We start from the raw sequence: 12756 nt of genomic DNA on the forward strand, positions 1-12756 counted from the left end.
GGACATGAAGTTTAATAAAACTGATAAGACCGTCTTTCTTCCCTTCTCTCGCAGAAAGCTCCGCTTTCCTTTAACTACAGGCAAGGTACGTCACCTTTGCTGGAAGAGACTAAATATTAGCATTTGAGGGCCACACGTACTAATACTTTATCGTAGAATTTACATATAGATAGAAAACATGTGGTCTTCCGCATTCCGTAAACTATACTTTTTGAGACATAAGCTTAGAAATTCTCCCCCTAGCGTAAAATTACTTGCTTACAATTCAATAATTGGACCGAAACTTGAATATGCATGCGTTGCCTGGGACCCGTTTAATAAACAAATTATCGCCTGCCTCGAGAAGGTACAGAGAAAAGCTATAAGGTTTATTTACTCTATATTTTCCCCGTATGACTCACCCTCTGAATGAATGCAGATTAAAGGCATCCAATGTCTTGAACAACGAAGAAAAAATTTACGTTTGCAGTTTCTTTCCTTGCTTTCAAATCAAGATCTAGCTATTAACCCTTCTCTATATCTGTCGCTTTCAACGTCGAGGCGTACACTCCACCATCATCCTAATTCCCTGACACCGTATTTTGCGCGAACAGATTTATTCAAGTTTTCATTTTTTCCTCGCACTGTAACCGACTGGAATGATTCTTTAGTGCCTTTCGCCACACTTTGATGTTTTTAACTTTGTTGTTATTGCTTTGTTGCCATTTAACCCACCCTGCTTGGCCCTGTACAAGGTTTGCAGTATTCAATAAAGAAAGAAAGAAGGAAAGAAAGAAAGAATTATTCTGTTGGTGATCGTCTCTTCTCAAATGATTACAGATTATTTGGTGTAATCGCATGTATAGAAGCAAGTGCAGCAGCGTAAGCAAGTTTTCACAGAACGAGCAAATTTTATGTGCAATGTTTACAAGAAAGTCTAAACTATACTTTTATTAGGTGGCTTTGTACAGTAGTAATAAATTCGTGTTTGGCGACTTACAGTTATTGCATTAGGGACCCTATAATGTAAAACTATTTCAATATGTTTTTATTCCAATCTCCTGACGTTAAATTTGCGTAACCGCCGACGCAAACATAGGGCGGTGACCCGCAGGGTTGTCTCAGTAAACCAGTCAAAAGCTCTCCTCGTTTATGGGAGGTCACTTTTGTTTGCGTCAGAAACAAATAACATTGCCGACAGTGCGCGGCTTGTCTTATCTGATTGGGTGACAAGAGGCGAGGAGCACGCACAAGCGGAGAGGGATTCGTTAGGGATGAGACACTGCGCTGAAAATCGATACCCGGATGGAGAGGGTGGTGCTGGCATCTGCGATTGGTCCGCTTGCACTTAGCTTGAGGTGGCTTGTCGAGAATTGCGACGGCAAGCAGCGGAAGGTTAAGAGTGCCGCTAAAACGGATCCTCAGCAAACAAGAGCTGCCACAGCGAGGTCATAAATGTGCCGAAGTGAGCGAAAACGCTGCACGGCAACGCAAAAAGCTTTATTGTACGCAAATAAACCCATACTCTCCGGCAGGTGCGGGTATCCACCGCCTAAGCTATTGATGGCAGCCAAAGCTTAGGTGATGGCTAACCACTGCCGAAAATACTTCGTAATGTAGAATTATCAATATTCAATTTAGTGGGGAATAAACATAAGTTAATAAAGAACGAGTACAATTCCTCTTTGTCTACATGCCAAACTTCTATTCTAGCTATGCTCATGAGACTGGAGACTGTCGCCCTTTTAAAGACAAAGTCATCAACTTGATCAATAAGTACACACTCGAAAAATAAATTTCCTGTGGATCTGGCTCCCCGTGATTTACTTACCCCACACTGCCAAATAAAATTTGGGCATAATAGTGGCGTCAGCAGGTGCGCTGTCTATCTGTGGATGCGAATGGTATACCATTTCTCAACATGAACTGCTATGGCACACTGATAGCAATGCTCATGGGATCCCTCCGCTGATGAGAATATGATGAGTGTGAATATTGCGTGTCGAGCAGGTATGAAGGAAATTATTAATAAAATAACTGGATTTATGGTACAAAAGCATGATGTAATCATATGGCACGCCCTAATGGAGGACTCCGTAATTATTTTAATCTCTTGGGGTATTTTAACGTGTGCTCAATGAACGGTATACGGGTGTTCTTTTGCATCTCCGCGCCTCCAGGCGTCGCACGGAGCGCAGAGCATTTCGGACAGGAAAGGCAGAGCACTGGACTGAATGCAGACGGGTGGATGCTTGCTGTAGAAGACAGGCCCGGCGCAGGAGGAATCAGAGCTGGGTGAGCCTGTGCTCAAGCATCAAGGACTGTTCAAGGGGCCCCCTTGCCTGGCGACTACTCAAGTCACTCACCGGCAAGAGGACGAGCCGCCAACTCGTCCTCGCTCTGGCCATCTCGCTAGCGATCAGTGAAGAGGCCCTTGCCTCTTCCAGGCATCGCACAGAGCGCAGAGCAATTCGGACAGGGAAGGCAGAGCACTGGACTGAATGCAGACGGGTGGGTGCTTGCTGTAGAAGGCAGGCCCGGCGCAGGAGGAATCAGAGCTGGGTGAGCCTGTGCTCCAGCATCAAGGACCGTTCAAGGGGCCCCCTCGCCTGGTGACTACTCAACTCACTCACCAGCAAGAGGACGAGCCGTCAATCCGTCCTCGCTGTGGCCATCTCGCTAGCAATCAATGAAGATGTCCTTGCGGAACTTCTGGCGGACCGGTTCGCCCCTCCCGTGCCACAGGGTGCAGCGATCTTACCGGTCGGACACCCCCCTGCCAAGCTACCCACCTGTCTACACAGCATCTACCCTGCTTGGACGTCCAACCAGGTCGCAGCCCTCTGCCAAGAGCCACTTGCCCTGCACGAGCTCCAGGCGGCTCTGAGGAGAGGGAAACGCCGCAGTGCACCAGGAGCAGACGGTGTAACGCCACAGATGCTCCGTAACCTGGGCACTGGCGAGCAACAGCGCCTGCTCTAGTGCTTCAATGAGATATGGCAGTCAGGACAGGTGCCAGAGGCATGGCGCACAGCCATTGTGGTACCCATCCTTAAGGCCAGAAGACCGGCTAGGGAACTGTCATCCTATCGACCGGTCTCTCTCACCTCCGCTGCCTGCAAGGTGATGGAGGCCATGGCCCTGGCACGACTGGACTGGATGGCCCGTGCTCGCGGCTTTCTGGCAGACCAACAGACGGGCTTCCGGCGGCGGCCGTGCACTGCGGACACGATCGCTGACATAATGTCCACCCTGAGGGACGCCAAGGCCGGCGGTGACCTCGTGATGCTCTTGCTGATCGACGTACAGGGTGCCTTCGACAGCCTCCCTCACGCAGTTGTCCATCAGGGCCTGGACCTCCTCGGCATCTGCGGCAACCTGCAGGAGTTCCTCCCGTCGTTCCTCTCTTTTAACTCCAGCCCCGCCACCCTGCTGGCGCTGAACCGTGCTCCCGCATGGGTTGCAGAAAATAGCGCTAGCCTTTTCGCCTTCCCATCAAGAACCACTTCTCTCTGTGTACTACGGCGTTGCCCACGCGGATCGCGGACGCCGTAGATGGCGCTCGTGTGTCTTCAGAGCTAAAATCCCTTGATAATTTTTGCACTGAATAAAGCCCCTTGATAATTTGAAAGCCTTGGACCTCTGTTTCAAGGTCCCGTTGTGAGCTACAGAAAATTTAACCTGACCAAAGTAAGGCGGGAAGTGAACCAAAGTACGTGCAGCCGCGCATAGAAGATGATTAATGATTAGCAAAGTAATGATTGATTAGTGATTGGATTAAGATGAATTCGGGTGTAATAAGGAGGGTTAACGTGGATTAAAGTTGATGAAAGTGGATTAAGGTGCGCAGAGGAGGACAAGGTAGGATTAAGTTCGATAAGGGTGGATTAGGGTGGATGAGGGTGCGTTGAGGTGCATTAAGAACGATCATAGTGGATTAGGGTGGATTAAAGTGCCTGAAGAAGGATGAGGGCGGATTAAGAACGATTAAGGTGCATGAAGGAGGATTTTGGTGGGCTAAAGTGAATTAAAGTGACTGAAGGAAGATAAGGGTGGATTAAGGAGGATTAGAGTGGACTAATGTAGATTAATGTGTATTAAGGTGAATTAAGGACGATTATGATGTATTAAGGTGTATTAAAGTGAATGATGAAGCAGTAGGGTTGATTAAGGAGGATTAAAGTGCATTAGGGAGGGTTAGAGTAGATTAAGGTCGATTAAGGTGGATTAGAGTCATTAGGGAGGACTCTCGTGGATTATGATGATTAAAGTGAGAGAAGGAGGTGTATGGTCGATGAATATGGATTCGGTGGATTAATGTGCATTAGGAGGATTATGGTAGACTAATCGGTCTTAATACACAATGAAACCTTATTCCCCTCAGTCCGCACTAATACACCTTAATGCTCCTCCATCCACCTTGATCCAGCTTAGTACAACCTAATCAACCTACATCGCCTCTAATTCACCTTAGCCTACCATATACGGTCTTTATACTCCTTTATCAACCCTAATCCATCATAATCCTCCATCATCCACCTTAATCCTTATTCATGCACTTTAATCCAACTTAATCCTGCTTAATAGTCCCAATCTACCTTAATACACCCTAATCTACCTCTCTCAAACCTAATCTAGCTCCATGGTCCCTAACCCACCTTAATCTACCCTAATCCATCCTAATCAGTCTTAATACTGTTTAGCAACCCTAATTCACCTTAATCCGCATTATTCGACCTTAATCGTACTTTATCCACCTCAATGCTCCCTAATCCTAGTTCATGCACGCTATTACACCGTAATCGGTCTCAATACCTTTTCATCAACCCTTCACCTTAATCCTCCTCCCCCACCTTAATCTTTATTCATGCATCTTAATACTTCTTAAGGCACTCTAATCCACCTTAATCTTCTCTAATACATTCTAATCAACATTAATCCTCCCTAATCCACCTTATGTCAATCACTAATGATTCATTAATTAACTTGGGTAAGCATTCTCTTATACAGGGGTTGACATGATTTGGGTCACCTCTGGCCTTCCTTGGGTCACGTGATACTTCCAGTTTATAACGCCACCTTGAAACATAGAGATCTAAACGCTTGTGCCTTAAAACTTAAAACGCTTCGCTTCCCTTTGAATCCAGTCCGTAACCCTTAATGACCATCGGCTCTCTTCCCTCCTCATTACATGTCCTGCCCATGCTAATTTCTTTTTCTTGATTTCAACTAAGATGTAATTAACTCGCGTTTGTTTCCTCATCCAATCTGCACTTTTCTTATCCCTTATCTCTTATCCCTTAGCGGAGCATTCTGCTGAACGTTTTCCGTCGCCTACGCAGGTTTCTACAGATGCGGCGCAGTACTACCGTGAACCAGTGTCAGCAGTGCTGCGACCATCCTACTCAAAGCACGTGTGCCCTAACTCACGAAGATTTAACAGGACTGGCTTCGTCAGCGAAGCGCCACGTGCCACCTGTGCATCACCCGAGGAACCATCGGTACCCGGAAACCATATAAAGTGGAATCACCGCAGAATTCATCACTTGACAGCTGAGGTCGCGGCAGCGGAGCATTCTGCTGAACGTTTTCAGTCGCCCACGAAGGTTGGTTGCATTTCCATCACTGCATAAGAATTCGTTTTCACATTTTTTGCCGTACCACTGCTGCCAAATCATAATGCCAACGTGTGCTGAGTTATCTAGAGAGATGGATTCGTTGCGAAAAGAAGTTGAGGAATTGCGTAACAGCATCGCCCTATTTAATGAAACGTTTGAAACGATTACGACAAAGCAGGAAGGCCTGGTCAAAGAAAATAAGAAGCTCTCGCGAACGAACGAGCAGCTAACAAAACAGGTTGCTGAGTTGCAGCAATACTCCCGCATGAACAATGTGGAAATCAAAGGTGTAATCAAATGTAATCATTGTCGGCGACATTAACATTAACATTACAAATATTAACGGTAGTTCTTGTGTCCAGTACTCCAAGTGCTTCATTGGACATGGTTTGGAATCTTTACTAGATTCTCCAACACGATGTGCTTCGTCCTGTCAAAATGCATTTATTGACCATGTACTCAGTAATGTCATGACTAATCGAAAAGCTGGTGCAGTCAATTTTATACTGACAGACCATTATCCAATTTTTCTCTTACTAACTATTAAAACTTTATGTAAAAATAACATGGTTATTAGGAGTTCATTCGATTCAGGAAAATTTGTGGATTTGGTGTCCGGCTCTGACTGGGGCCTATTATCCGAGGAATCTTGTGTTAACAAAGCGTTCAGCACTTTAAATGAGAAACTAACAGATATTATAAATACTTGCACGTCTGTATCCTCCATATCACGTTGGTACTCCACCCCCAGGCACCCGTGGATCACGAGAGGACTACTGCGCTCTATAAATAAAGAAGATAACCTCTTCAAAAAATTAAATCTAACCATTTAACCTCGCCCTTAAGGCTCGATTCAAATTATATTCACAAACTCTCACCGTCTTACTTAAACAGGCTAGAAGAACCTACTATAGATGTCGCAAGTTCATTTAATTAATCATTCTTCAAGAGCTCTGCAGCCGGTGTCCCTAACTTGCCCAAGTTGCCCCGCGTGCCTCACTCCTTTTTCTTAAAACCCACTTCGCGAAATGAAGTTCATCGCACTATTATAGGGCTGAAGACCACAGGCTGTGGCCTAGATTCAATTCATCCATCAAAAATCAAACTTGTTGCTCGTGAGTTATCTTTTGTCCTCTCTGATATTATTAACACTGCATTTCGTACCGGCGTTTTTACAACGAGTCTCAAACAAGGAAAAGTAACTCCAGTATTGAAAAATGGTGATCGGAATATCTTTTCTAATAATCGCCCCATATACGATACTGCCATTCTTTAGTAAGGTAATTGAGCAGCTCCTTGTTATCGCCCAACGAACTATCTAACCAAATTTAACCTTTTGACTGCTAAGCAGTTTGGTTTTCGTGCTAACTTATCAACCGAATTAGCACTGATAAAACTAACTGACAGCCTAAAGCAGTTTATCGACAATGGGCCATGGGCGGGAGTGGTATTTGTTGATTTTAATAAAACTTTTGACACTACTAACCACTCCATTTTGTACGCTAAACTTGAATCATTTGGAATTTGTGGACCTGCTTGAGCTCTTTTGCAAAGCTACCTCACTAACAGAAACAAGGTTATTAGGTATGGAAGCGTTTTATCCACTCCAATAACAACGAACCAGGGCGTTCCACTAAGGATCAATTTTGGGTCCTCTGTTATTCCTCATTTACATTAATGACTTACCATCATCGATTAACAGTTCTGAGTGCATCCTCTATGCTGACGATACAACGATATTCACTAGTGATAAAGACATTAACAGTCTACTTAGAAAGTTAAATGCCGATATCACGAATCTTGTGTCTTGGTGTAAAAATAACTTTCTAAACTTTAACCCTGTTAAAACAAATTTTATGTTATTTCACTCGTCCCAAAAAACGCCTACTAGAACCCCTGTACTATACATTGATAACTACGTCATTACCCCATATATTTTATTACTTTCGTTGGTGTTCCATTAGACCCCCAACTTAAGTATAACATTCACCTAAACTCTGTCACTAAGAAGACTGCTTTCGGCATCCGCGTGCTCACTCAAACAAGACACTGTTTTCAGCAATATATACTAAAATCACTTTACTACGCTTTCATTCACCGTCACCTTACACACTGCATTTCATCATGGGGCAACACATATCCTGCCAATCTGACAACCCTCATTCACCTTCAGAACCGGGCGGTCCGAATAATTACCCACCGTTCATACCTCGCATCAGCAGCGCCCATTTTTCGCACTCTTGAAATTCTACCTTTACCTTGCACATTTCAGCTGAAACTAGTTCTTATATGGTATAAAAGTAAAAACATTGACATTCCAACTGAGTTACTTCCCCGAACGCAACTTTTCCATACAAATACCACGCGGTTTTCTGTAAATAATAATCTCTTGCTTCCTAAAGTCAACACTAACTACGGTAAAATGACAGCCTTCTTTTCCGCAATTTCATTTTGGAATGCACTGCCATCAAATGTTAAATCATGCTCTTCATTACACTGTTTCCGGCGGCTTCTAAAACAGTTCTTATTAACAACATACCTTACCTGATTATTTGACAAGTGTACATACGTTTATATGTGTGTCTATATATAGGTGTGTAGCTATGTACGCGTGTGTGTATACATTTATTACTGTGTAGCCACGTTTCATTGTTTTTCCCGATTTATGTTCATAGATTATCAGCCGTTTGTCAATTAATTTTGTTGCACTGTTGGATTGCGCACTTTTGTTCATAATCATTATACTTCTATTCAACTACTGTAATGTTAGTACCTTCATGTGTATTTCAAGATGGAACTATTCTTGCTAATTTTTGTGTAATCTTCAACTACCCGATTTTTCAGTAATTACTTTTAATATGTTGATTGCATTTTCACGCTGTTCTTACCCTCGTTGCTAATCCTATATTACATATTTTGTACATGTTGTAACAGCAGGTCCCCCTGACAGTTTTTACTTTGGGACCTCCTTCTGTATTACATTTTCTTTGTAATTGTATTGTGTAATAATAATAAAAACTCTTAATAACTCAAACTCCTAAGGTTACACCCATCATTATACTTTCCATAGCTCGTTGCATAGTCCTCAATTTAGGTAGAACCCTTTTCGTAAGCCTGCAGGTTTCCGCCCCGTAGGTGAGTACTGGTAAGGCACAGCTATTATACACTTTTCTCTTGAGGGATAATGGCAACCTGCTGTTCATGATCTGAGAATGCCTGCCAAGGGCACCCCAGCCAATTCCTATTCTTCTGATTATTTCCGTCTCATGATCCGGATCCGTCGTCACTACCTGGCCTAAGTAGACGTATTCCCTTACCACTTCCAGTGCCTCACTACCTATTGTAAATTGCTGTTCTCTTCCGAGACTGTTAAACATCACTTTAGTTTTCTGCAGATTAATTTTTAGACCCACTCTTCTGCTTTGCCTCTCCAGGACGGTGAGCATGCATTGCAAATTGTCCCCTGAGTTACTAAGCAAGGCAATATCATCAGCGAATGGCATGTTACTAACGTATTCTCTATTAACTCTCTTCCCCAGTATTTCCCAATCCATGTCGCTGAACACCTCCTGTAAACACGCTGTGAATGGCATTGGAGATATTGTATCGCCCAGCCGGATGCCTTTGTTTATTGGGATTTTGTTGCTTTCTTTATGGAGGAATATGGGGGCTGAGGAACAGCTATAGATATCTTTCAGTATTTTTACATATGGCTCGTCTACACCCTGGTTCAGTAATGCCTCCGTGACTGCTGAGGTTTCGACAGAATCAAACGCTTCTTCGTAAGCAATGAAAGCTATATATAAGGGTTGGTTATATTCCGCACATTTCTCTATCACCTGATTGATAGTGTGAATATGGTCTATTGTTGAGTAGCATTTACGGAATCCTGCCTGGTCCTTTGGTTGACAGAAGTCTAAGGTGTTCCTGATTCTATTTGCGATTACCTTAGTAAATACTTTGTAGGCAACTGACAGTAAGCTGATCGGTCTATAATTTTTCAAGTCTTTGGCGTCACCTTTCTTATGGATTAGGATTATGTTTGCGTTCTTCCAAGATTCCAGTACGCTCGAGGTCATGAGGCATTGCGCATACAGGGTGGCCAGTTTCTCGAGAGCAATCTGTCTACCATCCTTCAACAAATCTGCTGTTACCTTATCCTCCCCAGCTGCCTTCCCCCTTTGGATATCTCCCAGGGCTTTCCTTACTTCTTCCGGCGTTACCTGTGGGATTTCAAATTCCTCTAGAATATTTTCTCTTCCATTATCGTAGTGGGTGCCACTGGTACTGTATAAATCTCTATAGAACTCCTCAGCCACTTGAACTATCTCATCCATATTAGTAGTGATATTGCCGGCTTTGTCTCTTAACGCATACATCTGATTCTCGCCAATTCCTAGTTTCTTCTTCACTGCTTTTAGGCTTCCTCCGTTCCTGAGAGTATGTTCAATTTTATCCATATTATACTTCCTTAGGTGAGCTGTCTTAGGCTTGTTGATTAACTTCAAAAGTTCTGCCAGTTCTATTCTACCTGTAGGGTTAGAGGTAGAATAGAATAATAAGCCACACACAAACGGATGTGTCGCAAGCAATACATGAGATGCACGAAGTAAAGCATCTGATCATGTGGCAGAAAAATTGTCTGGAGTATAGAACTCGTCCCAAAGCTCCCTTTACATCGGTATTCCCCGTTCATACGGCTTTAAGAAAAAGACCAACCTCCTCATAAACGTTGCGTCCAGCATTATCAATGCTGCTATTAGCATTTGTCAATGTGTCAGCTCGAGTGGGGCGCGCAACAGGCTCAAAATAACACGCCTCCATAGAATCCTGCGGCCCGTCCGCGGGAGCTCAGGAGGAAAAGCGCGCCGTGCCCAGCCGGCGGGCGAGGAGAATCGAGGAGGAAAGCGTAGTGAGGAGGAGAGTGTAGCTACTTTCAAATTATCAAGGGGTTTTAGTATGCAGCGGCCGCCCCAGTAAAGTACTTCTCCCTCCCCCCCCCCCCCGCCGCCTTCCCTTGGCCTCCGTGGCTTGATAACGCGCGCCCTGCCTGCCTTCATTGTTTGCGAGGGCGAAATCCAGCTTCTATGCTTGGCTCATCCTTGTACGTTTCCGCATTCACCCACAGGGCCGTATGTTAAGCACTCGGACTTTATAAGGAACATTACGACGACAACGACGGTGACGGCGAAGCCGAGGCCGACGACAGAAACGGGCTAGTGGTATCGATATAACTGTTATCACAATAACAAATGCACTCCGAAGCGTCTGGTATCATGGCTATGTAGAGAAACTTGGCTTTGCGTAGAGGACACTTCATAGTGCGACGCAGCGTGGGCGTGAACTAGCGTCGGCGGAGATTGGCGACGCCGGCCGGTAAAATGTAAAAGTGTTCCAATCTGTTTTTTTATTCCAAATCGGCCAGAGCCCTCCGTGATGGGTCAAAATGGCTCGGGCTCTGCCCGTGTGGCCGTGGCTGCCGCCCACATGGGCTGGACAGGTTCGTCACGTTACGGTGGCGAGAAAACCGAAAACCCTATATTTACGTACAGTCCACCGCGTACACCTCGCCGGGTAGCTAGATGCATGTGCATTTTACACTAAAGTAGGGGTCTCGGTATGATAAGCAACCGCGAGCTCGCTGCAATGTGCAGAGAGAAAGTGATCTCAAAGAAGGAATTAATGCTATAGATTGTGCGCGATGTGCAGGGGAACGCGCCATCACCAGCGGCGAGACCATTTTCCTTCTTCCACTGGTGAGACGCGGCCGCGATGCATTCTAGGTGATGAGGCCGGTGCTGAATGCAGCCTGCTGCATGTCGTGAACGCCAACGAACGGCGGATTAACGTACGCCGGATACGTCGGCCACGCGTCGCGTCGGACTTTAGAGCGCCGCGCTTTCACTGGCGTGGCGTCTACGCGCCGATAGTGGATGCGTGTGAACGCTGCATTATCTAAACGTCGGGCTGTAAACTGGCCTTAACCGTCCCCTATCATACGAAACATAGAACACGTACAGGCACCGAAATCTTAAACTGGTGTGCGCGAGCGGCGATTTTTCCGTTCGTCTGCGCCGTATGACGGGACCAGGCTAGAAACAGTCTGAGGCTAAGCTCATGCGGACGAAGCGCGCTCAGCTGGGCCCATCGTCTGCTACACTGTTTCCAGCCTCGCCCCGTCATACGGAAAAGTCGCCGCTCGCGCACGCCAGTCAACGATTTGGGCCCCGATACAACGGTGCCGACACAAAAGCGTGGCACACGGGCGACAGCTATACTGTCCTGAATAAAATCACTCGCATATCCCACAGAGAGCTAAACTCCAGAAATTTTCAATACTGAAATTTAGAACCAGAAGTTTCAACAGAAGTTGTCAAAACAGTTAAAGATGGAAGTGTATCGATGGCTTACAAGTGCGTAACGGAGTACCATTCAAAATGCAAATTTTTCGAAGAGTATTTTCTAGATCGACTAAAGGTAACAAACGTGATGTGTTAGTTAAATATCACGAAGAGCTATTCCTACAAGTTAAATCTCCTTTAGAGCGGCCCAACTTTTCTGTGTAATCTACTTTAGATATACTGTTACGTAGATGCGACAAAGCTTGTCATCTCATGTTAATGGTGCTTCATAAATTCAGTTAAGAAAAAAAAAGAAAAATGATGTCTGTGCAGTGTTACGGAGCGAACAAAAATATGGGGGCAGAGTCGAGTGCAGTTGACTCTATGATAATGCGAACCATTCATCGTTTGTAGACAACGGTTCTATGCATAATGCAAATATTGTATTGAACGATTAGGCCAGGACAATATGCTGTAGTTTTTATGTTTACAATAACAAATAGAAGATTTACAATGACAGGATCAAAGAAGATTGAAAGCAAATTAAAGCCATGTGGCACTTACCCACTGGCAGCATTTCAGATACGCAATCATCCATTGGCACCCTATTTTTGAGGGCTCTAATAGCAGAATCGCTCAAAAAAAAGAAAGGTAGCTGCACTATCAGCGAGATTCGCGTAGTTAAGAAGCGAGACACCCGCAAGAAAAGGGAGTGCATCCGGAGAAGAATGCATTACATTAAGAACATATATTCTCACGAGGACAAGCAATAGCGAAGCATAGAACGCAAACTAGAATAACCTAGCCCTTTGCGACAA

General features: G+C 44.8%; 1 long non-coding RNA gene across 1 annotated transcript in view; it reads right to left on the reverse strand.

Moving 5' to 3' along the window:
* Positions 1 to 2758: 2758 nt before the first annotated feature.
* LOC142592717 (uncharacterized) overlaps positions 2759 to 12756 on the reverse strand; it is a 37585-nt gene continuing 27587 nt past the window's right edge. Inside the window, exon 6 of the long non-coding RNA XR_012830785.1 lies at positions 2759 to 3357. This is a non-coding gene — a long non-coding RNA (uncharacterized LOC142592717). The remainder of the gene's footprint in view (positions 3358 to 12756) is intronic.

This window comes from Dermacentor variabilis, chromosome 9 (assembly GCF_050947875.1).
Source record: "Dermacentor variabilis isolate Ectoservices chromosome 9, ASM5094787v1, whole genome shotgun sequence".
Taxonomy (NCBI): domain Eukaryota; kingdom Metazoa; phylum Arthropoda; class Arachnida; order Ixodida; family Ixodidae; genus Dermacentor; species Dermacentor variabilis.